The following is a 26,974-nucleotide window of genomic DNA, read 5'->3' as shown; positions in this document are numbered from 1 at the left end:
CCAGTGTAAGTGAACAGCCAGAGACATCACAGGAGTGACATACATCCACATATCTTCATTTGAAGGATGTCATCTCATACAGACAGCTGGCGGCAAGCTAGATGCACAGGGCACATGTAATTAAAAATTAGCAGCTCACACACATTGTCATGAAGGGGTACACGTGTGTTAGAAATGGGATTTCTGGTTGGCTAGGGCTTGCGCCAAAGTCAGGCAGAAACCACCACTCTAGTCAGGGCAAGGAAGTTACACGCCAAAGATAACCCCTGCTCACCCCCTTGGTAGCTTGGCACGAGCAGACAGGCTTATCCCTGAGGCGATGTGTAAAGCGTTTGCGCGCGCACCCAGCAACAACACCCAAGGCCCACCACAAAGGAAACTCCACACAAGGTATTCTATAAAAATAACCTTTGTATTATACACAACACATTAGATAACAACACACACTCTACAATGTGCCAACAGGCACGGGCAGAATTTACAAGGGATTATATGTACAGGGGACAGGGCCACATGGGCCACTGTCCGGAATTAGCACTTTTTAGAACATAGGAATAATACTGTAGTACAAAATAACATATGTAGCACACAACCAGTAACTACTGGTATCAGGTAAGTACCACCTACGCAACCCTAACCACCTTAGGAAAATATTGCGCAGGGAATCAGGACCTCACTAGCACCACCTGTACTAGGGAGAAAACAACCACCTAAGTATCACAATACCTGTAGGGGTCTAAGCACATAAACACATGATGCATAACATTCAGAGGTGTAAAGCAAAGCACATGACGCATAAACACATTCAGAGGTGCAGGAAGGGTACAATGGCGCAAAAACTCACATTAGCCACCACTGTGGCAGTCCCTAGGCCAACTGGCCTTGTCGGGGCAAGGACGCCCTATGTCCCAGCAAAGTCAGGGGCAAGCGGCGCAGGCTGCGCCAGCCAGGAGCACAAAGCACAACCTACACGTGGCAGTTGCCCACTAAGTGCTGGGCAACTGGAGTAGTGCTGGGGCACCACTGTGCCTTCTCAGAACATATCGCCAGCGTGGAGCCCCTCTGGGCTCTTACAGAAAGGAGGGGGGCAGATGATGGAGCCTCGTGGCTCTAGTAGAAAGAATTGTGCCCCCAGATAACGTAGGAGCGGCCCGCTGCCTTCCGGGGCCGCTCTGAGCATAAACGAAATGCCCCCGTCGTTGGAGCTTTCACGGGGCTCTGAATAACGAGAATGTCCCCCGCCGTTGGAGCCTCGATGGGCTCGTGCACAAATGTGGGGGGGTAACGGAGCGGCCCGCTGCCTTCCGGGGCCGCTCTGCGCACCAAAAGAACTGCCCCCGTATGTGGTGGAGCATCGTGGGCTCCCAGGCAAAGAATGCTGGCCCCTAACGTTGGAGTCCCTACAGACTCTGAATCCAGCAATGCGCCGATGCCCCCGGGGTTGGAGCGCACCTCCCAGTCACCGGGCAGCCAGGAGCCCCCCCCCACTCACCGGACTCTTCGCGGCGGGGAAGGCTCATGCTGGTGGATCGATCTCCTGCTGGGCTGATCTGGAGCGGAGCACACAGCGCTCCGACTTCTCTGGACTGCGGGGCCAAGTCGGTAATGCGGAGCCTACAGGCCCCGAACACGAAGGCCACGCGTCCCAGTGCGGGGTGGGCTCCCGCCTGGGTGGGGGACACGGCGCTTCTCCTGAGGGCCCCGGGGGGCAGGGTAGGCTCCTGCCTGCTCCGGGGCTTCGAATCAAACCGCCAGTCTTCGGTGGGAGGCGGGGTAGGCTCCCGCCCTCCTACTTCCTGATCCGGTTGTCCCAGCGGCCCGCCCCCGGCCCGCCTGACTTCCTGGATGTCCCGGGCTGCAGCGGTGATTTTTAATTCTTGGCAATGAGAGGGGTAGGCTCCCTCGTGATAATAAAACAATGTTCCGCGGGGTGGGCACCCGCTTACAGTTACGGCAATGTCCCTGGCAGGGTGGGCACCTGCCAGGAGACTCTAGAATCGGCAAATACGGGGCAAACGCCGGGTGGGCACCGGCTTTCAGAAATACAGCGCTCCGAGCGCTAGGACATATAAAAGCGCTTCCAGGCGCTTCGAGATGCAAATAAAGCGCTCCCAGCGCTTAGGGGCGAATTACCACAAGGTCCAGCAAGGTTCTTCCCTGCATGCAGCAGGGCAGGGGTGGGGGGCAAGGCTGGACCCAGAGCCAGCTCACTGGGCCTCCAGGCAGGGAGGTAATCCAAGTGGCGGTCCTCTGGTCCAGCGGCCGCAGCAGCCCCCCTCAGGTAAGATCCTGGCAGAGAACAATTTCTGTGGGGACACAGCCCCATTTTTATACAGTCAAACCCTTTGTTCTGGGTTCAGGGTGAGGGGGAAAACCAGTCGCAGCTGGTTGGGGAGCACCCTTGATGTGCTCAGCCCCTCACTCTATTCACTGGCAGGGCTAGGGTCGTCAGTCGCACCACAGGGGGCGGGGCCAGCATTGTGTGTGGAAAACCCTGCCCTATTCAGGACCCAGGTGTACTCCTCCCACCCATCTAGCTGCTGATCTCCCCATTCACCACTGGGTGACTCATCCTGACTCTGGGGAATCCCTAGCCCGTCACATGATATGACCAGCCAATCACGCGACAGACACACTGCACACAGAAGTGCCCACTTCTAGAAGTGGCACTTCCACACTAGGTACATGCACGCCGCACACATCATCGCGCAGCATTCACTCCCACGAGTCCGCACATACCAAACTCGGGCCTGCACACCCCACGCATCAGGAACTACTAGGGACACATACATTCCCCATGCATTCCTATAGGAGGGCAGGCCTATCTCACCACATGCACTCAGAGCACGCACGCACTTTACCCTGGGACACAGGGAAAGTGCGCAGAGACCAAACAATTACCACACCAAGTCATCAGTAAAAAGCAAAAAAGTTCAGGGGTGAACCTGCCAGAAGGGCCAAGTCCAACACAACCCCCTTCCAGCCAAAACGCAGGGCAGACCAATCACCACCGTGATGGACTTCCCTGCTTGGGGCGATAGAACACGGACGCGGGCCCGCAACTGCAGGGACACCCTCCGGTTCTACGCCACGGTGAACCCCTGGAATTCTTTCTAACACCACTGTCTGGACCAACTGGGCTACCCCACTGGTACTCCCAAGCTGTCCGCGGCCAAGACCAGGCCCTAGGCCACCCAGGTGCCACTGGTCTTTGCCTAACGACAGAGTGGGGGGTAGTAACCCCTGGCACATAGCGGCCATTCTCCACTCTTCCTCTCTGAAAGACAGGACTAGACTGCCACTGGTTCTCCAGCCTAGGGTCTACACCCTCAGGCGGACCAGGAGTCTCAGGGAAGGCTCTCCTCCCCCTACCTCTTCTCCTAGGGTTCCTCCTCCTCTGGCGAGGGGTACACCTAGAACGCCATTCCAACCCAGGGTTTAACCCCTCAGGTTGTACCGGGGGCAGAGGTGGGCTCTCCCACCCTCTGCACCCCCTTCCAGAGCCCTGCTCCCTACCAACTGGGGCGGTACCTCTGGAAGAAGAACTGGTCGGGACGCTGGTAACAGACGTCCCACCCTTCAGGTCAGGCTGATCCTGAACCTGGCCTCCCAACCTCCGGCCTAGAACCTTTGGTGGAATAATTGCCTGGCACTCCAGGACTTCTGGGGATTTCCACTCCATCCCCCTGAGGCTATCAAAGGACACATATGCCGAGCGACTGTCTGTCTGGCGCTGATCTCCCGTCCCCTGTCCACCTGACAGTGCGCGGAGATCCCCCAGAACAGAAGTGGTGCCACCCTGGCCACTACACGGGATCCTAGCCCAACTGGGTAGTCCCTGACCCACAGGCTCTTCCACTGGGGAACTCATCCCCCAATCACTCCTCACACTGGACTCCTGTACCCTCCCTACCGGAGCGGTACTGCCAGACTCTAGAACCACAGGAGCCCTGGTTACAGGTGCTCCAGGTCCTCTACTCACCAGGAGATCTTCCTCAAATGGGCTAACAGGACAGCCTAGGTCCCCAACTTGGTGTTCCCTCAAGAAACCATCCAAGTCCTGAGGCAGGGTTTCGTGCGTCTGGGGACCCTCGGTCACCCTCTCACTCCTGCTCCACTGAGCCAGGCAGTGAGCCCCTACACCCTCCTCGCTATCCTGGGACCTAGCTGGGCTACACTGAGCCTCTTCCACCACGCTGGGCTGGAAGATACCTGACCCACTACTTTTGGAGTCACTCCCTAATGACTCTAGAGAACCTCTAGCCCTTTCCCAGCGCTCTGCTTCATCTCCAAGCTCAAATGGCGCAGACACTCCACACCCTAACAGGTGTTGGCGCAACCCCGGCGCACAACAATTGAGCAGGTGTTCTCTGAGAATCAGATCACACAGTTTATCATAATCAGCTTCTGCGGGAACTCTTATCCAATCAAACAGGGCATCCTCACATTCATCCACAAACTCCTCCCAAGACTGGTGAGACAGTTTCCTACTGCCCCTGAACTTCAACCTTAACCCCTCCTCCTGGGGAACAGGTACCAGACTGGGGGGACTGGGATTTCCTACACTGGAATCTACATCGCTACTACCACTGGACTCAACCCTCCCTGGGGAGTCCAGAAAATTAAAACTGCGCGCAGGGGATAGTCTACCCTCCAGAGCTACTTTGCCTCTGGTGGAGGCCCTCTCAGCCTCCTCTACCCTCTCCCGCGCCAAGACCCACTCAGTCTCTCGCTGTTGCTTCCTGGCCTCCAGCTGCGCCATAGCCTGAGCATGCTCTAACCTGAGCTTCTCTAACGCCAGCTGGTGCTCCCTTTCTTTCCTCCTATCTTCCCACTCCTCTGGGGACAGGGAAAGGGATGAGGCGCTGCCTCCTACGCTGGACCCCGCAAGGGACGCCCTACCTATGGGGTCCTCACTCTCTACTGGCGTTCAGGTATTGTCATCCTCTACCTCCTCTTCTGAATCTTAAGGGCTCCCCACAGACCCACCACCCTCCAGGTGTGAGGCCTGGGCCCTTTCCGTACTGCGCTCAAGATCCCTTTGCCTCTTAACCCACTGAATCATGTGGCCCCTAAGTTCACACATAGTGTCTGACTCTCTCACCCCTATGCCTCTCTCTCTACAGAACCTTTCCAACTCCTGCATACTGTAATAAATTAGATCACTGAGATCAAAAGCAGGCTCCATTCTGGCAGACGTTCTAGAGAAAAGATCACACAGGGAACCTAGGGGTCTGAGCTTAACACAGGAGTACACAATTCACAAAAAGATTCAGCAAGCTCTCTAACCCAGAGAACTCACACTCACTTGCCTAGTGCCACACACCATTCATCCACACACACAACCCTCCCCTCGGACTGGTAAGGCAGTTTCTACCACCCCTGATTCCTCAACCTGACCACCACGTGACACAGGTACCAACTCTGGGCGCAGGGCGGGGGACAATTGTACTGGCCACTATCACGCTGCCACCACTGGATCCCACCCTCTGGTGAATCCAGAAAACACAATGCACTTAGGGGGATGATCTACCCTCCCGAGCTAGGGACACCTAACTCACAGTGCACAAAAAACACATTTCCAAAGAAATGACAATTAAAAACAAACTTAGAACAATAATCCCTATACCATGTGATTTATCTAAATGCAGAGTTTTGTAGTGCGGCCAGTTGCCGCTGCGGTACAGCGCAAACGCAAGTCCAAATCCCACCGCTGATCACCAATGTTAGAAATGGGATTTCTGGTTGGCTAGGGCTTGCGCCAAAGTCAGGCAGAAACCACCACTCTAGTCAGGGCAAGGAAGTTACACGCCAAAGATAACCCCTGCTCACCCCCTTGGTAGCTTGGCACAAGCAGACAGGCTTATCCCTGAGGCGATGTGTAAAGCGTTTGCGCGTGCACCCAGCAACAACACCCAAGGCCCACCACAAAGGAAACTCCACACAAGGTATTCTATAAAAATAACCTTTGTATTATACACAACACATTAGATAACAACACACACTCTACAATGTGCCAACAGGCACGGGCAGAATTTACAAGGGATTATATGTACAGGGGACAGGGCCACATGGGCCACTGTCCGGAATTAGCACTTTTTAGAACATAGGAATAATACTGTAGTACAAAATAACATATGTAGCACACAACCAGTAACTACTGGTATCAGGTAAGTACCACCTACGCAACCCTAACCACCTTAGGAAAATATTGCGCAGGGAATCAGGACCTCACTAGCACCACCTGTACTAGGGAGAAAACAACCACCTAAGTATCACAATACCTGTAGGGGTCTAAGCACATAAACACATGATGCATAACATTCAGAGGTGTAAAGCAAAGCACATGACACATAAACACATTCAGAGGTGCAGGAAGGGTACAATGGCGCAAAAACTCACATTAGCCACCACTGTGGCAGTCCCTAGGCCAACTGGCCTTGTCGGGGCAAGGACGCCCTATGTCCCAGCAAAGTCAGGGGCAAGCGGCGCAGGCTGCGCCAGCCAGGAGCACAAAGCACAACCTACACGTGGCAGTTGCCCACTAAGTGCTGGGCAACTGGAGTAGTGCTGGGGCACCACTGTGCCTTCTCAGAACATATCGCCAGCGTGGAGCCCCTCTGGGCTCTTACAGAAAGGAGGGGGGCAGACGATGGAGCCTCGTGGCTCTAGTAGAAAGAATTGTGCCCCCAAATAACGTAGGAGCGGCCCGCTGCCTTCCAGGGCCGCTCTGAGCATAAACGAAATGCCCCCGTCGTTGGAGCTTTCACGGGGCTCTGAATAACGAGAATGTCCCCCGCCGTTGGAGCCTCGATGGGCTCGTGCACAAATGTGGGGGGGTAGCGGAGCGGCCCTCTGCCTTCCGGGGCCGCTCTGCGCACCAAAAGAACTGCCCCCGTATGTGGTGGAGCCTCGTGGGCTCCCAGGCAAAGAATGCTGGCCCCTAACGTTGGAGTCCCTACGGACTCTGAATCCAGCAATGCGCCGATGCCCCCGGGGTTGGAGCGCACCCCCCAGTCACGGGGCAGCCAGAAGCCCCCCCACTCACCGGACTCTTCGCGGCGGGGAAGGCTCACGCTGGTGGGTCGATCTCCTGCTGGGCCGATCTGGAGCGGAGCACACAGCGCTCCGACTTCTCTGGACTGTGGGGCCGGGCCGGTAATGCGGAGCCTACGGGCCCCGAACACGAAGGCTACGCGTCCCAGTGCGGGGTGGGCTCCCGCCTGGGTGGGGGACACGGCGCTTCTCCTGAGGGCCCCGGGGGGCAGGGTAGGCTCCTGCCTGCTCCGGGTCTTCGAATCAAACCGCCAGTCTTCGGTGGGAGGCGGGGTAGGCTCCCGCCCTCCTACTTCCTGATCCGGTTGTCCCGGCGGCCCGCCCCCGGCCCGCCTGACTTCCTGGATGTCCCGGGCTGCAGCGGTGATTTTTAATTCTTGGCAATGAGAGGGGTAGGCTCCCTCGTGATAATAAAACAATGTTCCGCGGGGTGGGCACCCGCTTACAGTTACGGCAATGTCCCTGGCAGGGTGGGCACCTGCCAGGAGACTCTAGAATCGGCAAATACGGGGCAAACGCCGGGTGGGCACCGGCTTTCAGAAATACAGCGCTCCGAGCGCTAGGACATATAAAAGCGCTTCCAGGCGCTTCGAGATGCAAATAAAGCGCTCCCAGCGCTTAGGGACGAATTACCACAAGGTCCAGCAAGGTTCTTCCCTGCATGCAGCAGGGCAGGGGTGGGGGGCAAGGCTGGACCCAGAGCCAGCTCACTGGGCCTCCAGGCAGGGAGGTAATCCAAGTGACGGTCCTCTGGTCCAGCGGCCGCAGCAGCCCCCCTCAGGTAAGATCCTGGCAGAGAACAATTTTTGTGGGGACACAGCCCCATTTTTATACAGTCAAACCCTTTGTTCTGGGTTCAGGGTGAGGGGGAAAACCAGTCGCAGCTGGTTGGGGAGCACCCTTGATGTGCTCAGCCCCTCACTCTATTCACTGGCAGGGCTAGGGTCGTCAGTCGCACCACAGGGGGCGGGGCCAGCATTGTGTGTGGAAAACCCTGCCCTATTCAGGACCCAGGTGTACTCCTCCCACCCATCTAGCTGCTGATCTCCCCATTCACCACTGGGTGACTCATCCTGACTCTGGGGAATCCCTAGCCCGTCACATGATATGACCAGCCAATCACGCGACAGACACACTGCACACAGAAGTGCCCACTTCTAGAAGTGGCACTTCCACACTAGGTACATGCACGCCGCACACATCATCGCGCAGCATTCACTCCCACGAGTCCGCACATACCAAACTCGGGCCTGCACACCCCACGCATCAGGAACTACTAGGGACACATATATTCCCCATGCATTCCTATGGGAGGGCAGGCCTATCTCACCACATGCACTCAGAGCACGCACGCACTTTACCCTGGGACACAGGGAAAGTGCGCAGAGACCAAACAATTACCACACCAAGTCATCAGTAAAAAGCAAAAAAGTTCAGGGGTGAACCTGCCAGAAGGGCCAAGTCCAACAACGTGAAAAAAGAAAACACAGACATGGAGACGACGCAGATATGTCCTCATGTCAAAAGAACATGTTCGAAGCATCCAGACACACGTAACATGTGAATCCACATGTGGCATGGTGTGCGTATATGTGTGCCATGGCCATCTACGCACAGACACATGTTGGATGCAGCAACAGCAGATGCAGTTGACGGAACACCAACAGCAAGCTCATGGGAACACATGACACACACGACATAGTCACATCGGGCCACGCTGGTAGTGAGATGTCAGGTGTTAGTGTCCCTGTCCCTGGCATCAGGGGACAGTTGCGGGTGTTGGTAACTGTGCCATACCAGTGATGCAGTGCTTGATACGTTTGTACTACATGCACACATGTGCAAAATGTGAAGGGGAAGTGTGCCACATAGTGCCTCATCACACATGGCATGTGTACACAGGTCATCACACATCTATTGTGCAAAAACATGAGGAGACATGTGCCATATCACTGCCTGACACGCATAGGCCCTGCACAAGAAGGACTGCACTGACAATGACTTGATGTACAGCCTTGTGCGAGTCTGAGACCTCCATTCCTTTCCTGTGCACCTCCTATCACCAGTGGAAGATGTGAAATGCACCATACACACGCTCTGAGGGCGTGTGTACGGTACGTGTCACTATATTGGTGTTGGCGTAGGAGTACGTGTACACACTGGTGGTACACGTACGTGTACACACTGGTCATACATGTACATGTACGACCAGTGTGTACACGTACGTGTACCACCAGTGTGTACAAATACATGTACTACGGTAGTACACGTACGTGTACACACTGGTCATACACGTACGTGTACGACCAGTGTGTACACGTACGTGTACCACCAATGTGTACAAATACATGTACTACGGTAGTACACGTACGTGTACACACTGGTCGTACACGTACGTGTACGACCAGTGTGTACACATACATGTACCACCAGTGTGTACACGTACGTGTACTACGGTAGTACACGTACGTGTACACACTGGTCGTACACGTACGTGTACACACTGGTGGTACACACACTGGTCATACACATACGTGTACGACCAGTGTGTACATGTACGTGTATGACCAGTGTGTACACGTATGTGTACTAGGGTAGTGAAATGCATCATGAGTAACATCTAGAATACTCCGCACATATGTAAGCCCTGCACTCCCCAGTTGGTTGACCCATCATGCCACTTGGAAACAATGAAAATTAGGACACAACAGCAAATAACTCGATATCCAATTAGACAGAGGATATGGTGTCTGGGAATTGTTGAGCACAGCCAGACTATGAATGCATGCCACCTCTTGTTCACTGTGAAAGAAACAGTATTGGTGCACCCAAGGGCAAATAACAGACGCCAATGCTGAATGTGTCCCCACACTCAGAGACCTGTGAGTAATTTGGAAAGCCAAAAGAAATACATTGTGAACCCTTGGGAATCACAACACTTTACACAATCGACGTGTTTGGAATGTGTGAATGTGCCACTTTTTGATCAGAACACACATGTGCCTGTATAACAGAAGTCACACAAGGAGGTGTACACAAGACTACATTTACACAGTCATTGTATGAGCTGGCAGCCTAAATCAAATAAGCCACTGTAAAGAAGAAATGGGGTATCAGTAAGTACATATACATGGCACCACGGTGGTCTGGATGACTTGACACTCGTAAGTTGGTATCAGCAACAACCAAGGACTTACCCAAATGCAACCACACTGTGGGAATATGTATATGTATAATCTCTAAACAAATATTTTTCCTAACTGTGCCTTTGTTTTAAATGTGCCAGCGTGTCCCAGAAAAGTGTAAAGGTGGTGTCTTGTGCACTTCCTTGGGAGACATCTGTCATGCAGGTACATTATTGTCATTCACCACAAAACATCAAAGTAATGCATATCAACTATTGAGACATGTTTACAAGTGTAGTGAGTGTCAACGTACAAGACTTCTTGACTAACAACTTGAATCATGCCACCTGTCACATGGCCATCCGTACCATCATGACACATTTGGCAACACATCTGACCCACTACCTGTCATGTGGAGTGGCACACATGTCCAAACACAGGACAATGCATTAGCTAATGGCCCTGAAATTGTGTCGGAATAAGGAGCACCTGCACTGAGGAGACACCCTCATGGGAACCATGATTGTCCACACAGATGTCAGCACACACAGACCAAACTACGTAGCATCTGGACCACACACTGTTGCCAAAAATGGATGAGCAGGAACCATGTCTTTTAACTTTTGACACATGCTGCAAAGCACAAACATTAAACCCTGCACAACATGACTGGGTCACTGCATGTTGAGTGTCTGTCCAGACAATTATCACACACAGGTCAGACCTGGCAAGGAGACATAAGTTTTGGACATGTAGGCCTTGCCCGCACAAACCCCCCCTACCTGAGACAATGTGATTGAGACAGAGCAAGTACTTACACCTCTTAATCTGGGTTTACTAAAATGTGCATCAAGAACTTCTAAATGTACTCAACATCACCTCGTGAGGCTGACCACACATATTAGTGACAAACAACCATCATCAGATAGTTTTACATAGACACACAGGCACTGGCCAGTGTGAGTATGCACAAGCCAAAATGGGTCACCCCGTACAGTGGACACATGTAGCACACTTTACGTAAATACAAATGAGGCCAGGGAACAATGCCACAGAGGCCAACCTATGCTGAACACACCGAGAATGGCCACAGTGTTGGATGACACGCATGATTCCTAGGAAAAGGTGTCTCAGGGGACTGTAGTGGGCACACTGCTCCATGGTCCTGGAATGATCTGACTGTAACAGGAGCAACCGTCCTGGCACTATGCATATCTCCCACTCATGCACATCATGTCTGAGGCCACAACATCGGTCATGCATGCTGCAAGTCTGTTCATTTTAAACCTCACACTCCTATGTTGAGACTCAGCATCAGTGCCAACAATTATGGACCCCAAAATTACTGAACAGGACAGGGCACAGGCAAGGTACCAACACATGTCACAGACCACCCCCACACATGATGCAGCAAGCATTGTGCACTTGGATTAACTGGCAGCCTAGATGACCATGTGCAAGAGTGATTACACACAGACCAGGGAACACATGTCAAGGAGGGGAAGGAAGGAAGATCAGCCCCGGTTGACTTGGGGCAACAGGATATGCACTGCACATATAAACCCTGGCAGTGTATCCATGCGACTGAGCACTTCCTAAAGCTGGTGATACACAACAAACACACATGTACCTACCCCCTCCTTGCTGCTGTCCCTCCTGTAACCGCCTATCCATGTCAGGGAAGACCACCGCCAGGACACGCTTCATCTGGTGGGTCAGTCGTCGACGCCCGCCGTGGGGGCGTGGAGGTGAGTCCCCCAGCAGGACCCGGGCGATCCTCCTGGTCCAGCACCGGATGTCCTGTCAGCGTTTCCTCACTTGGGGTAGGCGCCGACAGCGACCCTCCACCGACATCACGGCCCTGACGGCCCGCTTCCAAATTCTCCCCTTCTCGTAGGCGGTTACCTGTGAGGATGACAAAGTGAGACAGCATCACTACACCTGCTCCATATCAAAGAGACACACATTTGAACATCTTTGATTTTTTGAACAGGGCATAGAATGCGGCCAACTAATAGCACCTTTGTCATAGGGACATTAGCCTCTGGGGTAGCCCCAATGCACTACATGGCATTGAAAGTACACAGGTGGCAATTTCAGTCCGCCTCTGCTGTGTGTCTGTGTGCTGCCTAGTTTCAGTGGGGAGCAGGGCTGGGGAATTCCAGGAGACAGGCTGGCTGCCAGGTGGTGGGTAGAGAGATTACACCAGGATGGGTGGGAGGAGTACACCTTGACTCTGAATAGACCTGTTCTCTGCCACCACAATGCCGGCTCCGCCCCCTGTGGAGCGGCTGATGTCTCTGCCCTGCTGCTGAAAGGAAAGAGCTGAGTCACCACAACAAAGTGCTCCAAAACCGGACTGAGCCAGGCCCAGGCCCCCTGGCGACAAAGAACAAAAGAATTGCTGTATAAAAGAAGGAGCCCTGCTCCTAAGAAATCAGATCCTGTTTGCGCCAAGAAGAAACTCTGCCTGAAGAGAAGGACCTGGAAAAGCTGCATGGAGGAGTACTGTCTCTAAGCCTGAGAGACTGGCCTGTGGTTGGTGCCTTGCTGCTGGAAGGAGAGGAAAAGACTGAAGAAAAGACTTTTATTCAACTTGTGCTTTACAAACAATCTCCAGAGGCTTGCTTGTGAACTTGCCCCCTGAACTGCGTCCCAGGAACAGTGGGCGCTACCTTTCCCCTGGAAGAAGAGGAAGCTGCTGTGGGTGACCCTGCAATGCTGACCCCAGAGAACCTGTGTGCCCCCACCTCACTGAGCACCGCGACTTCTGGCTGCCCGGGCTGCTGTGAGCACTGTGAAAACCAGCCCGCCTGGTCTGACCAAAGCAAGCAACTGCCCCCTCGAGCCGTAGCTCGCAACCTCTAAGGAGATGACCTGCGTCCAAGCGCCGAGCCTCTGCGACCCTGAGCTGCCGAGACCACTGTAAGGACCAAAGGTGCCCTGTTCGCCGATCCTGGTGTCAGCCGACAGCGCGACGTGCTGAGAATCACCCCCGGGGCTGCCTCGCCTCCTCCTGACCTCCGTGGTGTGCGGAGACGTCCCCGAGCGCCCCACGAAGCATCGCCGTCCACTGAAGAGCCGGGACTGCAACGCGACACGGGACGCCCTTTGCGGGACTACTGAGGCCGCAACGAACTTCCTACCAAGATTCAAGGTACTGTGCATTGAAAGCGCCCCCGTACGAACCGTACTTGCCTTTGTACGGTCCATACCAACACTGGCGTCACGCTACGCTATTCCCGTGTGAAGCGCGAGTTTTTGTACGGGTCGCACCAGCTGATCGAAGTGTCCCAGCGAAGGTATGGTCCATACCGTTGGAAATATATAGATGTTGCTCACGCGGGAAGCGTGAGGATTGGCAAGAGGCGTACCGGACTTGTACGACGCGTACCTACGAGGGTACGGTCCATACGGCTTAAGTCCTAGTACGCGTGCTCAATCGAGAAGCGTGAGAAACGGCACGACGCGTCTAAAAACTCGTACGGAGCGTACGCAAGGCTCTAAGAAGCGCACAGGCCTCAAATAAGTATATTTTGAGCCAAACATTGCCATTTAAAGAACTGTGGACTGCTGAAAAGTATTACAAGTAACTGGAACCTACTTTTAAGTGAAGAACTGTATTTTTAAAGCCTGCTTGAAAAAACCTTTTTATATAAAGAGTCTATTTTTACAAAAATACAGTCTTGTGTCTCTGTGTGGTGGGTTAGTGGTTGTTGTGTGGGACATCTTGAATGCTTAACCTAATGCCCTCTGGAATCTAGCCTGACTGCTCGCGCCACGTTACCTAGAGGGTGAGCAGGGGTTATTTTCTAAGAGTAATCCTTCGCCCTGACTTAGAAGAAAGGGTCCCTGCTTGTTGCAAGTGCATACCTGCGCCAACCAGAGACGCCGGATTCTAACATTGGTGGCAGCAGTGAGGATTTACGGATTTGCATTCTTGGTGTCTGCGCAGTAATTACTAGCCATTGCACAGTGAGGACAGTCCAGTAGCTTGAGCCCCAGAACTTTAAATTTAATTTTGCTTGCCAAGAAAAAAAAGAAAATCCCTTGTGTTTGAAGTCATGCCGGGCTCAAACTGCACAAAGAAAACAGGATCTGGAGCCTCTGAAAGAGGAGAATTGGTATGGGATGAGTCAAAACTGGATACCTATACAAGAGACCAACTCAGGTACTTCTGCAAAAACCTAAAGGTTCCAAATGTAGGGTGCAGGAACAAAGCAGAGCTCTACAAGGCGCTGAGAGTCTGGATGGAATCAAGGGGGGAAGCTGACGATGTTGCACCTCAGGATGAAGCACCATTGGAACAAGCAGAAAGCATTCACAGTTTTGGCAGAGGCCTGTCGCAAGCGGAGCTGGCAGACAGACAGGCCACCAGGGATCATGAGTTAACATTGGCAGAGCTGAAAGTAAAAAGCCAATAGGAGCTAGAAGGCAAAAAGCTGGCTCTGGAAGAAAAGAAAATGGCTCTTGAAGAAAGAAAGATTCAGATGGAGCACGACGCGAGAAGGAGGGAGTTGGCGATCAAGTAGAAAAGTTTGGAAAACCCTCCCTCTGGTGGCAGCGCAACGCCGGTGCAGGTAGAGTCAAGGGTGTACATGCCAAAAGATGTAGTTAAGGAATACTTTAAGAATGATGACATAGGGCAATGGTTCAAGGCCTATGAGGTAGCCATGTCTTCCCACCGGGTCCCTGAGAGAGATTGGGAAGCGGGGTTGTGGGGGCGGCTCCTCAGTGAGGGGCGGGACACACTTTTAGATTTGCCCGCTGATGTCTACAATTCTTACCCCCACATGAAGGAAGCTTTAATGAACAGATATGGGCTAACTCCTGAATTATATAGACAGAGGTTCAGGGGGTGTACCAAGATTGCGGGGAGTACGTATGTGGAGTATGTAACCTTTTTCTGCAGAGCACTGGATGGCTGGGTGAAGGGTAGCAAAGTGGATGATTACCAAGGTCTCTTTGATTTAATTGCATGGGAGCACTTGTCGCTTAATTGTTTTCCTGAGCTACGCCAACATCTTATAGATAGCAAGCTGATTAACCCTAGGAAGCTTGCTGAAGAGGCGGACCGCTGGGTCAGCACCAGGGTCCACAAGGGTCAAGTGGGAGACTCCGCTAAGGGTGGGCAGGGTCCCCAGCAGAAGAGTGGGGGGGACAGGGGAAAACAGAAAGGATTTCCAAAAGGCCCCCAAAGTAATACCCAAGGGAACCAGCAGAAAGGTTCTCAGCCGCCCCCACCCCCGAAGCCGACAGGGGCCCCGACAGGTAAACCTGTTCCCAAGGGGCCCCCTCAATGTTATAAATGTGGTGAACTGGGTCACTTTGCCAGTGATCCCAAGTGTCGCCAGTATGTGAAACCAGCACCCACTGGTGCTCTACCGAAGCAAGTGGCTACAGTAGCCTTTGGGGAGGAGGTAGAAGTCCAAGGTGGGTGGGACCCCGTCCAGCTGACCTTAGTCTCACTAGGAGACAGTGAGATGGTCCCTAACACCGACTTGCCCTCTAACACTAAGAAATATGGGCAAGTGGTGACCGTCAATGGGAAGAAGGTAGAGGCTCTTTGAGACACAGGCGCCAGTGTGACTGCAGTGCGGCAGCACCTGGTATCTCAAGAGCAGGTTGTACCCCATGCCTATTGTCGGGTTGTCAATGCTGACAACACAGAGAGTCATTGTCCAATGGCTCAAGTTCCCTTTGAGTGGGGGGGGGTCTCTGGTACTCTGCAAGTCGCTGTGAGAACTGCCATGCCTGTAGACTGTCTCCTAGGGAATGATTTGGAGAGCTCCCCTTGGGAAAAGGTGGAGAAGACAGCTCACCTGCGGATGGTGGGTTTACCTGATTGGGCGTGTGTGACCACCCAGTCGATGGCAGCCAGTAGGGGTGTTGAAGGGACCCTGGAGCCCGAGGGAGAGGTCCAGGAACCGGCCTTAGGGAGAGGGCGCAGGAGGCGTGGGAAAACGGCCCCTAAAGTTCCCACGGCCCAGGAGGAAGCAGACCCTGAGGGGGATGCCCTGGAGCCTACCGGGGAACAGATAGCCGAACTGGGGGACCTGCCTGAGCTGACCCATTGGCAGCAAGAAGGAGGCCCCACCAGGGAGGAATTCTGCAGGGAGCAGAAAGAGTGCCCCTCTCTAGTGGGTATGCGGCAGCAGGCTGCTGCCCAGGCCAATGGTGATCAGTCCGGTACTCCCTTAATCTACTGGGAGAACGACCTCCTGTACTCAGAGCCTAAGGTTGCTGAACCTGGGTCAGCCCGTGCGCTGGTGGTACCCCAGAAGTTCAGAGCCTTCCTACTGGGGCTGGCTCACGATGTGCCATTAGCAGGGCATTTGGGGCAGGACAAGACCTTTGAAAGGCTTGTCACCCACTTTTATTGGCCTCAAATGCGCAGGAGTTTAGACACTCACTGCAGGACCTGCCAGACTTGCCAGGCAAGTGGTAAGAGTGGAAGGAAGCTGAAGGCTCCACTCCAACCTTTCCCTGTGGTCAGTACCCCATTCCAGCGAGTGGGGATTGAAATCGTGGGGCCACTGGACCCCAAGACAGCCATTGGCAACAGGTTTATCCTGGTCTTGGTGGACCATGCCACCTGGTACCCTGAAGCCATCCCTCTGAGGACAGTGACGGCCCCCGTGGTGGGACGGGCACTGATGGGAATTTTCTCACGAGTAGGATTCCCTCTAGAGGTGGTGTCTGACAGGGGGACCAATTTCATATCGAAATATATGAAATCCCTTTGGCAAGAGTGTGGTGTGACATATAAGTTCACCACCCCTTACCATCCCCAAGGAAACCAGTTGGATAAAAGATTCAACCGAACCCTAAAGGGCATGATTATGGGTCTTGAGGAACCCATGAGGCGTAAGTGGGACGTCCTCTTACCATGCCTTCTCTTTGCGTACCGCGAGGTGCCACAGAAGTCTCTGGGGTTCAGTCCCTTTGAGCTTCTGTATGGCCACCCAGTACGAGGACCTCTTAGTCTGGTCAAGGAAGGCTGGGAGCAATCTCCCAGGAAACCTCCCCAGAATGTATATAGTTACATGCTGGCCTTTCGGAACCAGACTAGGCGTTTCAGGCAACTTGCTGAGGCAAATCTGGAAGCCAGCCAGGAGGAAATGAAGTGGTGGTACGACCAGAACGCCACTCTGGTTGAGCTTCAACCTGGTCAAAAGGTATGGGTCCTGGCCCCTGTGGAGCCTTGTGCACTCCAGGACAAGTGGACAGGACCCTTTGAGATTATGGAGCGCAAGAGTTCTGTCACCTACTTGGTGGACTTGCAGTCTCCTAGGAACCCCTTGAGGGTCCTCCATGTCAATCGACTGAAGCCCCACTTGGAGAGGTCCGAAGTAGGCATGCTCTTGGCCACAGATGAGGGGACGGAGGAGGAGTCTGAGCCTCTTCCTGACCTCCTGGTAACCTCAGAGCGAGACGGGTCAGTGGATGGAGTTAACCTCTCACCCACCCTGACCCCTGAGCAACAGGATGATTGCCGCCAGCTGCTGGGGCAGTTTCCTGACCTGTTCTCCCTGGTTCCTGGTGTCAGAGATTGGTGCATCCATGATGTGGACACAGGAGACAGCTTGCCTGTGAAGCACAAAGCTTACAGAGTAACTGACAGGGTCAGAGCCTGCATCAAAGAGGAAGTCTCAAAGATGCTTGCTCTAGGGGTGGTTGAGTCCTCCAGCAGTCCTTGGGCCAGCCCAGTGGTCTTGGTCCCAAAGCCTGCAGCGCCGGGTGCCACACCCGAACTCCGGTTCTGTGTGGACTACAGAGGACTCAATTCGGTCACCAAGACTGACGCGCACCCCATCCCCAAAGCTGATGAGCTCATCGATCGGTTAGGGGCTGCACGGTACCTCAGCACGTTTGATTTAACGTCTGGTTACTGGCAGATCACATTGACTGATGGGGCCAAGGAGAGGTCCGCATTCTTCACACCAGATGGGCACTACCAGTTCTGGGTTATGCCCTTTGGGATGAAGAATGCCCCTGCCACCTTGCAGAGGTTGGTCAACCAGGTGTTGGCTGGGCTGACCGAGTTCAGCGCCGCCTACCTGGATGACATCGCAGTGTTCAGTGGCACATGGAAAGAACACCTGCAACATCTCTGGGAAGTGTTGATGGCACTGCGCAAGGCAGGCCTCACGATCAAGGCAAGCAAGTGTCAGATCGGGCAGGGTTCCGTGGTGTACTTGGGACACCAAGTAGGGAGCGGCCAGGTGGCGCCCCTACAACCCAAGATTGAAACCATCCTGGCTTGGGAGCCCCCAAAGACCCAGACAGAGGTGAGGGCCTTTTTAGGACTCACAGGGTACTACAGGAGGTTTGTCAAGGGGTATGGCAGCATTGTTGCCCCCTTGACAGAGCTGCCTTCGAAGAAGCAGCCCAGAAAAGTGATATGGACTGACACCTGTCAGAAGGCTTTTGACACCCTGAAGACTGCCATGTGCACGGCGCCCGTGCTCTTGGCTCCTGACTTCTCCAAGGAATTCCTAGTGCTGACAGACACATCAGAGCATGGTGTAGGGGCTGTTCTCTCACAGATGACTGAGGAGGGCTGGGACCAACCTGTAGCCTTCATTAGTAGGAGGTTACTTCCACGGGAACAAAGGTGGAGGGCAATCGAGCGAGAAGCATTTGCTGTGGTCTGGGCGCTGAAGAAGCTAAGACCCTACTTGTTTGGGTCTCACTTCCGGGTTCAGACCGACCACAGGCCCCTCAGATGGTTGATGCAAATGAAGGGTGAGAACCCAAAACTGTTGAGGTGGTCCATCTCCCTACAGGGTATGGACTTTACGGAGGAGCATCGCCCTGGCACAGATCACGCCAATGCTGATGGTCTGTCCAGGTTTTTCCGCCTTAGTGAAGAGGAACTCCCTGGGGTAGGGTAGTTCCCCCCACATTTCAGCTGGAGGGGACACGTGTTAGACCTGGCACCTTGGCGTGAGTTTCCCTTCCACTTTTTGCTGATGTGCCTCAGGTGTTTTGTTGGTGTTGGCTGCTCAGAGCACTGTGCCACTGCCAAACAGTGCCACAGTGCAAGTGCTCCCTTTTGTAAAATGTATACATTGATTGGTGTCCATGTTTGGCTTATTTGGTTTACTATCAGCCCCTAGTAAAGTGCACCAGGAGTGCCAGGGCTTGTAAATACAAATGCTGCTGGTGAGCTTGCAGCACTGGTTGTGCCACCCACAGAAGCGGCCTAGCAAAATGTGCCTAAGGTCTGCCACTGCAGAACCTGCGTGCAGTCTGGTACTGTCGCGCGGACTGCGCAAGTGCACCCACTTGCCAGTCCCTAAACCTTCCCTTAACCACATATTAGTCACCCCTCTGGTAGGCCCAAGGGCAGGGAGCATTGTAGGCATAAGGTAGGACATGCCCTGATGTGTGTGGCATGTCTTAATAGTGAATTACAGCCATTTTCGTTTTTCACTATTGAAGGCTACCTGCTCTCCATAGGCCAGAATGGGCTGCTGGAATTACTACACGCTGTAATCCCAGTGGACTCATAGAGCATGGTAGAAAGTCAAGTTTAGTATGCCTGAACTCAGAATAATAAAATACTTCTTTTAGTAAAGTTTATTCTAATATCCTGTGTTTGTAAATACTACTTTTAGAAAGTTAGTATTTACTGACCTGGCCATTTCAGTCCGCCTCTGCTGTGTGTGTGTGTGCTGCCTAGTTTCAGTGGGGAGCAGGGCTGGGGAATTCCAGAAGACAGGCTGGCTGCCAGGTGGTGGGTAGAGAGATTACACCAGGATGGGTGGAAGGAGTACACCTTGACTCTGAATAACCCTGTGCTCTGCCACCACAATGCCGGCTCCGCCCCCTGTGGAGCGGCTGATGTCTCTGCCCTGCTGCTGAAAGGAAAGAGCAGAGTCACCACAACAAAGTGCTCCAAAACCGGACTGAGCCAGGCTCAGGCCCCCTGGCAACAAAGAACAAAAGAATTGCTGTATAAAAGAAGGAGCCCTGTTCCTAAGAAATCAGATCCTGTTTGCGCCAAGAAGAAACACTGCCTGAAGAGAAGGACCTGGAAAAGCTGCATGGAGGAGTACTGTCCCTAAGCCTGAGAGACTGGCCTGTGGTGGGTGCCTTGCTGCTGGAAGGAGAGGAAAAGACTGAAGAAAATACTTTTATTCAACTTGTGCTTTACAAACAATCTCTAAGGGCTTGCTTGTGAACTTGCCCCCTGAACTGCGCCCCAGAAACAGTGGGCGCTACCTTTCCCCTGGAAGAAGAGGAAACTGCTTTGGGTGACCCTGCAACGCTGACCCCAGAGAACCTGTGTGCCCCCACCTCACTGAGCACCGCGACTTCTGGCTGCCCGGGCTGCTGTGAGCACTGTGAAAACCAGCCCGCCTGGTCTGACGAAAGCAAGCAACTGCCCCCTCGAGCCGTAGATCGCGCCATGAAGGGAGACGACCTGCGTCCAAGCGCCGAGCCTCTGCAACCCTGAGCAGCCGAGACCACTGTAAGGACCCAAGGTGGCCTGTTCGCTGATCCTGGTGTCAGCCGACAGCGCGACGCGCTGAGAATCACCCCCGGGTCTGCCCCTCCTCCTCCTGACCTCCGTGGTGTGTGGAGACGTCCCCGAGCACCCCACGAAGCATCGCCGTCCACTGAAGAGCCGGGACTGCAACGCGACGCGGGACGCCCTTTGCGGGACTACTGAGGCCGCCATGAACTTCCTACCAAGATTCAAGGTACTGTGCATTGAAAGCGCCCCCGTACGAACCATACTTGCCTTTGTACGGTCCGTACCAACATTGGCGTCGCGCTACGCTATTCCCGCGTGAAGCGTGAGCTTTTGTACAGGTCGCACCAGCTGATCGAAGCGTCCCAGCGAAGGTACGGTACGTACCGTTGGAAATATATAGACGTTGCTCAAGCGGGAAGCGAGAGGATTGGCAAGAGGCGTACCGTACTTGTACGACGCGTACCTACGAGGGTACGGTCCGTACGGCTTAAGTCCTAGTACGCGTGCTCACGCGAGAAGCATGAGAAACTCGTACGGAGCGTACGCAAGGCACTACGAAGCGCACAGGCCTCAAATAAGTATATTTTGAGCCAAACATTGCCATTTAAAGACCTGTGGACTGCTGAAAAGTATTACAATTAACTGGAACCTACTTTTAAGTGAAGAGCTGTATTTTTAAAGCCTGCTTGAAGAAACCTTTTTATATAAAGAGTCTATTTTTACAAAAATACAGTCTTGTGTCTCTGTGTGGTGGGTTGGTGGTTGTTGTGTGGGACATTTTGAATGCTTGACCTAATGCCCTCTGGAATCTAGCCTGACTGCTCGCGCCACGTTACCTAGAGGGTGAGCAGGGGTTATTTTCTAAGAGTAATCCTTCGCCCTGAGTTAGAAGAAAGGGTCCCTGCTTGTCGCAAGTGCATACCTGCGCCAATCAGAGATGCCGGATTCTAACAGGAAGGTAGAGGCTTTTGTACCCGGAGCTGCTCCAGTTTCCAGCCTGGCTGGTTTGTGAACACGGGGAGACAGAAACTTCCTTCACCAGTTCACCAGTTTCTTGTGTGATTTTATCTGGTTTGATCCAACAGACGAAGCATCTTATGGTCTGCAGGGTTCTGGCCTCATAGCTATCCCAGGGAAGTTTAACTTGTTTATCTAAAGACCAGACCTCTAGCACAGTTCTCAAGTAATTCTCCAGCTCAGGTTTGGTGCAGACTTTAATCCAATATAAAATTGGGTGAAGTGCTGCCTACTGCTCAATAGATCTTGTACCCAGCTCATGCTCAAAGGCATTCATTTGGGTTCCAGGTCCACGTTTGAGGAAGAGGCACAGAAAATGATTCTCTTGGATAGTTCTTTTGCCTGGGCTCTGTAGGCTTCAAGAGGAGGGTTGATGAACTTTTTCCCCTGACCACTGGTGAAGCCAGGCACCTCACCCGCATATTGACTCAGTGACCCCTCGTGTTTGATCGGATGTGGGGTCCAAGGATGCATGGAGTCAAATCTCACCCCTAGATAGTCATATCAATCAACACAATCCAAGGGTATGCCACTAATTTTAAAAGAGCTCCTCAATTTGGTGCCTCCTCTGATGATCATGTACTTTGTTTTTACTGTGATGATCTTTAGGTCCTTCTTTGAGCAGCACATCTCTAGGGCATTCAGGAGTTTATGTATGGCCAGCCCCATTCTGGATAAGGGACTGCATCCTCCGCAAAATGTAAAATCACAGTTTTATTTCCCCCACTGACTGGGACATCAAGGTTTAGTGTTTCCAGGAAATTGGCAACATCATTAACTAAGAAAATGCTGGGGCCAACCAGAATCCTAGTCTGACCCCAATATTTATACCAAAGCCCTCCGAAACCTCCCCCCTTTTTACCATACCTGACCAATGCAGTGTTGTTACTGTAAAGCTCCTGCACTGCTGCCACTAATTTTGCTGGGCAGCCATATTGTGATAGTGTTTGCCAGAGAAGACCACGGTTAATAGTGTCAAAGCCTGTTTTTAGCTCTACAAATGTCAGATACAGCTTAGATTTTTTTTAACAAAAGTGTATTTTAAACAGATATTACATAGACACATGGCCTGATCGATCCTACCTTGATAAATACCTCCCTGCTTGTGAGGTATTTATCACCTAATGCTCACTAAACCAATCTTCTAATTGGGTAAGCAGTAATATATTTTTCTTGCTACATCTTGCAGTAAAATAGGACGATAGTTGGGGGATCATTCTGTGGGCCTTTCTTGTGCAAAGGGACACTTATTGCGGACTTCCAGGACACTGGGGTTTTCTCCTGGTGCCAGATTGCATTGCATACTGTGGTCAGCACCGGAGCCCAGTGCTTAATCTCTGATGTAAATATCTCCTCATGGATCCCATGGGGACCTTTTGCCATGTTTATTTTCTGGTTGAGGATTGCTAATTGTACTTCCTACTCACAGAACTCCATCGGGCATATTTACAAGCCCCTATCGCACAGGAGAGTCACTTTTAAAGATGTTCCTGTGGCGATAAGGGCCTTGCCTTATTTACAAGGCAGTGTTAAGCCACTTAACAGTGCTTAACTCCACCTTGTAAATAAGCACCCTTTCACGTTATATTTGGTGTGAAAGGGACTGGCAATGGGTGTTGCAATGGGCGTTCCACCCCAAAACCCATTGCACTTTGATGTTGCCCCATATTTACAAGGTATGGGGCAGGGCCAAAGATAAGACCAGGACATACCTGGTCTTAAACAGACGATACAAGGAGTAATGTTTCACTTCTCCTCATATTTTGCTCTTTCAATATTAGCTGCATTCTGCAGCACACATAGAAACAGCAAATTGGCTATAAAGTGTGTTTATGTGCAGGAAGGTGTCCATTCCTGCACATAAACAATCTCCCCTACAGCGCAGGCACTCTTGCAAGATGGCGCAAGGGTGCCTGCGCTGGCGTTAGGCTGCTTCTTTAGCTCCAGTGCTAGGGGAAACGCAGGGGTTTGCTGCATTCTTATGAACACGACGCATCCCTGAGTTTTAGGAATGGTGGAGTGTAGCATTAGCAATGTCTGCTTAACGCCACGCTCCGTCATTCCCATGTACATATGCCCCCATTTTTGTTAGGCCGCCTTCTAGCATCGTTAGGAGTGAGATGCTTTGGATTTCTTTTCCTAGATGTATAATAGTCTTGTGTTCCTCATTTCCCCTCACTGGACCCTTGTTACTTGAACTGACTTGAGGACTTGTAGAGAGTTGAAAAGTAGTTAAGCCAGGTGGATGATGTGAAGACATTTTCCAGCTGCTGGCGGGCACTTGCACTCCCCACAGCAGTAACTTCCAGAAGCACCTGGGGCTAGATGTACGACCCTAAATTTCAGTTGCAAACAGCCAATCGGCCCATTTGCGACTGCAATTTAGGGCATGGTCATGGACAAACCTCATTTTGCGAATCGGTAAATTTTACCGATTCGCAAAATGAGCGTTGTGACACCCTATTAGGAAGGGGAGTGCCAAGGGTGTCCCTTCCTAATAGCCACTCGCATTTGTATGTATGAATGTTTTGCAACCCCAATTGCGGTCACAAAACACTCGCAATTTACCACCTACTTCAAGTAGGTGGTAAACCATTCGCAAACGGGAAGGGACCACTGCCTGCCCTTAAAAAATGAAAGTGAAAAGTTTCATTTTTCTTTTTTTTAAATACATTCCGTTTTCCTTTACGGAAAACGGGCTGCATTTAAAAAAAACTGCTTTCTTTAAAAACAGTCACAGACATGGTGGTCTGCTGACCCCAGCAGGCCACCATCCCGGCGAGTGCTAGCCATTCCTAATGGGGTCGCCCAATTGTTCCTGCCTCATTAATATTAATGAGGCATGCAATTTGCGACCCCATTAGGAATTACAAACAGTGTCTGAGACACTGTTGGACATGCCAATTTGCGAGTCGCAAATTGCAAGTCGCAAATTGCGAGTCGCAAATGCGACGCAATTTGCAAGTCGCAAATTGGTGGGTTGTCCAACTGGCCTCTGTTTTTTTTATTAAATTGCTCCCATTCGCGCCTTCCATGCCTTGAGTTTAATTTGGATTTTCTTAAACTTAATAAGGCGCTTATATTTCTGCCTTAATCCTTTTAGCTGGCTTTGCCCATCAGGTGCAGCATTCCTGATTTTCAGCGCCAATGAGAGCTCGAGTTTGCTACACTCGTCGTCAAACAACTCCATGTTGCAACTACCAGTCCCAATAGCTCCCCTTCTGCTGGCTTGTTGCTGACCATTATGCCTCTGTGACGATTTGATTAAGATCTCAAGAGTGAAGATGATCTCTGGTTCGTTTTTATATTTCCAAAGTCCTGATAATCCCTTGATGCCTTTTCCACAAGGATAAATCGTCTGGCAGGATATAGGTCTGGTTTTGAATGTCCGCACCAGGGAATTGATTTTGTGCTAGCTGTAACTTGCAGGGTATTTTTGGAAGATATAGTCAATCAAACTTGTGTAACGCCCCACAAAAGTATAATGAGCAGGTGTGTCGGAGGGCATGGCTCCATTCAAAGGTCGGAAATCTCAGTTTATTGCAACTCTTGTCCTTGTGCGGCGGCTTGACAGAGAGCATGGATACGATGTTTTGCCTATAGAATAGTTAGAAAATATGTCTAAATTTGCCATTGTGTTATCAGGTTTAGTATTAAAATCTCCACATATCAATGTGAAATGTTTCACTCGTGCAGGGGTTTCCGGGTGACAGTGAGTATGCATTGTTACTGGCCCAATTTAATGTGCTTGTCTAGTTCGGCCATCTGCCCATTGAAATCTGTTTGGCGAGCTGGGGGAAATAGATATTCATTAGAGTTAGCTCCCAGTATTCTCCAGTGATTACCAGTTTTGAACATTTTCATTAATTGGGGAAAACACTTGGCTATCCATGCATAATTGTGTGGAGATCCAGATAGTAAGACCAACTCTCGGTTTCTCCTTTTTTGACTTTGTGGCACTTGTCGAAAACGCAGTGAACCCATCCATATTAAGCTCATCCAAAGCCCAGGTTTCTTGAAAGCAACAAATACTATTTGATTTAATAAAGTTTATCCATCCTTGATTTTAGACCGGTGATGTTCCAATGAGCACCTTTAGACTGGCGTTGGAGTTTGTTGCAAAGCCCTGCACCTATGGGTGATTGACGGGGGATGAAAAAGACGGCCATATATAACCTCTCTGCGACTCCACAGAGGTAATGTGTGCTAAATTGACCTGACTTTGATTGATCCCCGCATACTGCTGGTTGGATCCAGCAATGGGTGACTGTATTTTACCTTTTAAATAGTGTGCTTCCTCCTTAGAGATGCTAGTAGTGGCACCCCTAGCTGACAGCTGCACCCCAGTCTTACACAATTCCTCAACCCAGGCGCACAACGCCCAATGGGCTCAAAGGGCTTCCCCCTCCCCCCACCCCCCCCATTGTTTGTGTCAGCCCGGGCTGAGACAGCTTCCCGGGTTGGCGACCGTCTTATTGCAGCCGCAGCTGAGTACCCCATAGGTCTTTAAAAGACCATTTACTTGTTAACAAGGCTTTGTTGTGTTTTCGCCCCCTTCTTAGAGACTCTGCAGCTCCACTCTGTCTATTGCTGGAAGAATTAGCCCCTCCTGAAATTTGTATTAGCCCTCTACCGAAATTTGTCTCTAGTTGCGCCTCTGCCTCAACTGTATCCCTTATCGCATCCGCAAGCCCTGATTCAAATACTTTAGGATAAGAATCTGGGGTGCCTTCCTGGACCAGTATTCCCCAGTTAGCCAGTTTTTTACTTTTGCTGAAATGCAGTCTGCCACCTGCTTATTTGCCCACCGTGTGATCGTAGAATTCCTATCTCCAGTAGGATTGACGTGTAAATCCAACTCATAGTAGGTCACTCAATGACAGATTATGTAGTCCTTGGAACGAGTGCAGGACTCTCAGTAGATTGCATCTGTTGAGAATGTCATAGTGACCCCATGATTTATAGGTGCATATTAAGATTACAGGTTCTCATTCAATGTCTTTCAGAGTCCCAGCATGTAATTCCACTAGGCCCATCTACCTGGCCCTAGAGTGTATTGGACCCATATTGGCACTTTCTACGTCTTGCCGCTGTGAGTTATACTCTTACCTGACAGATGGCTTGCATTCTTATGTTTCTGTAAATTGTGTTCTTGAGGCTACTTCTTGGTTCACTAAATTAGGCCTGGAACCACCAAGAACATTTGTGCCTCTGACTAAATCCATTGTGTTTAGGGCAAGTGCTGGTTCTGCCAGATACTGATCTCTGACCCCAGATCTAATTCCAATTG

The sequence above is a fragment of the Triturus cristatus genome, chromosome 8 (assembly GCF_964204655.1).
Source record: "Triturus cristatus chromosome 8, aTriCri1.1, whole genome shotgun sequence".
Taxonomy (NCBI): Eukaryota; Metazoa; Chordata; class Amphibia; order Caudata; family Salamandridae; genus Triturus; species Triturus cristatus.
The sequence above is the reverse complement of the archived record's forward strand: the minus strand, read 5'-3'. Positions refer to the sequence as shown.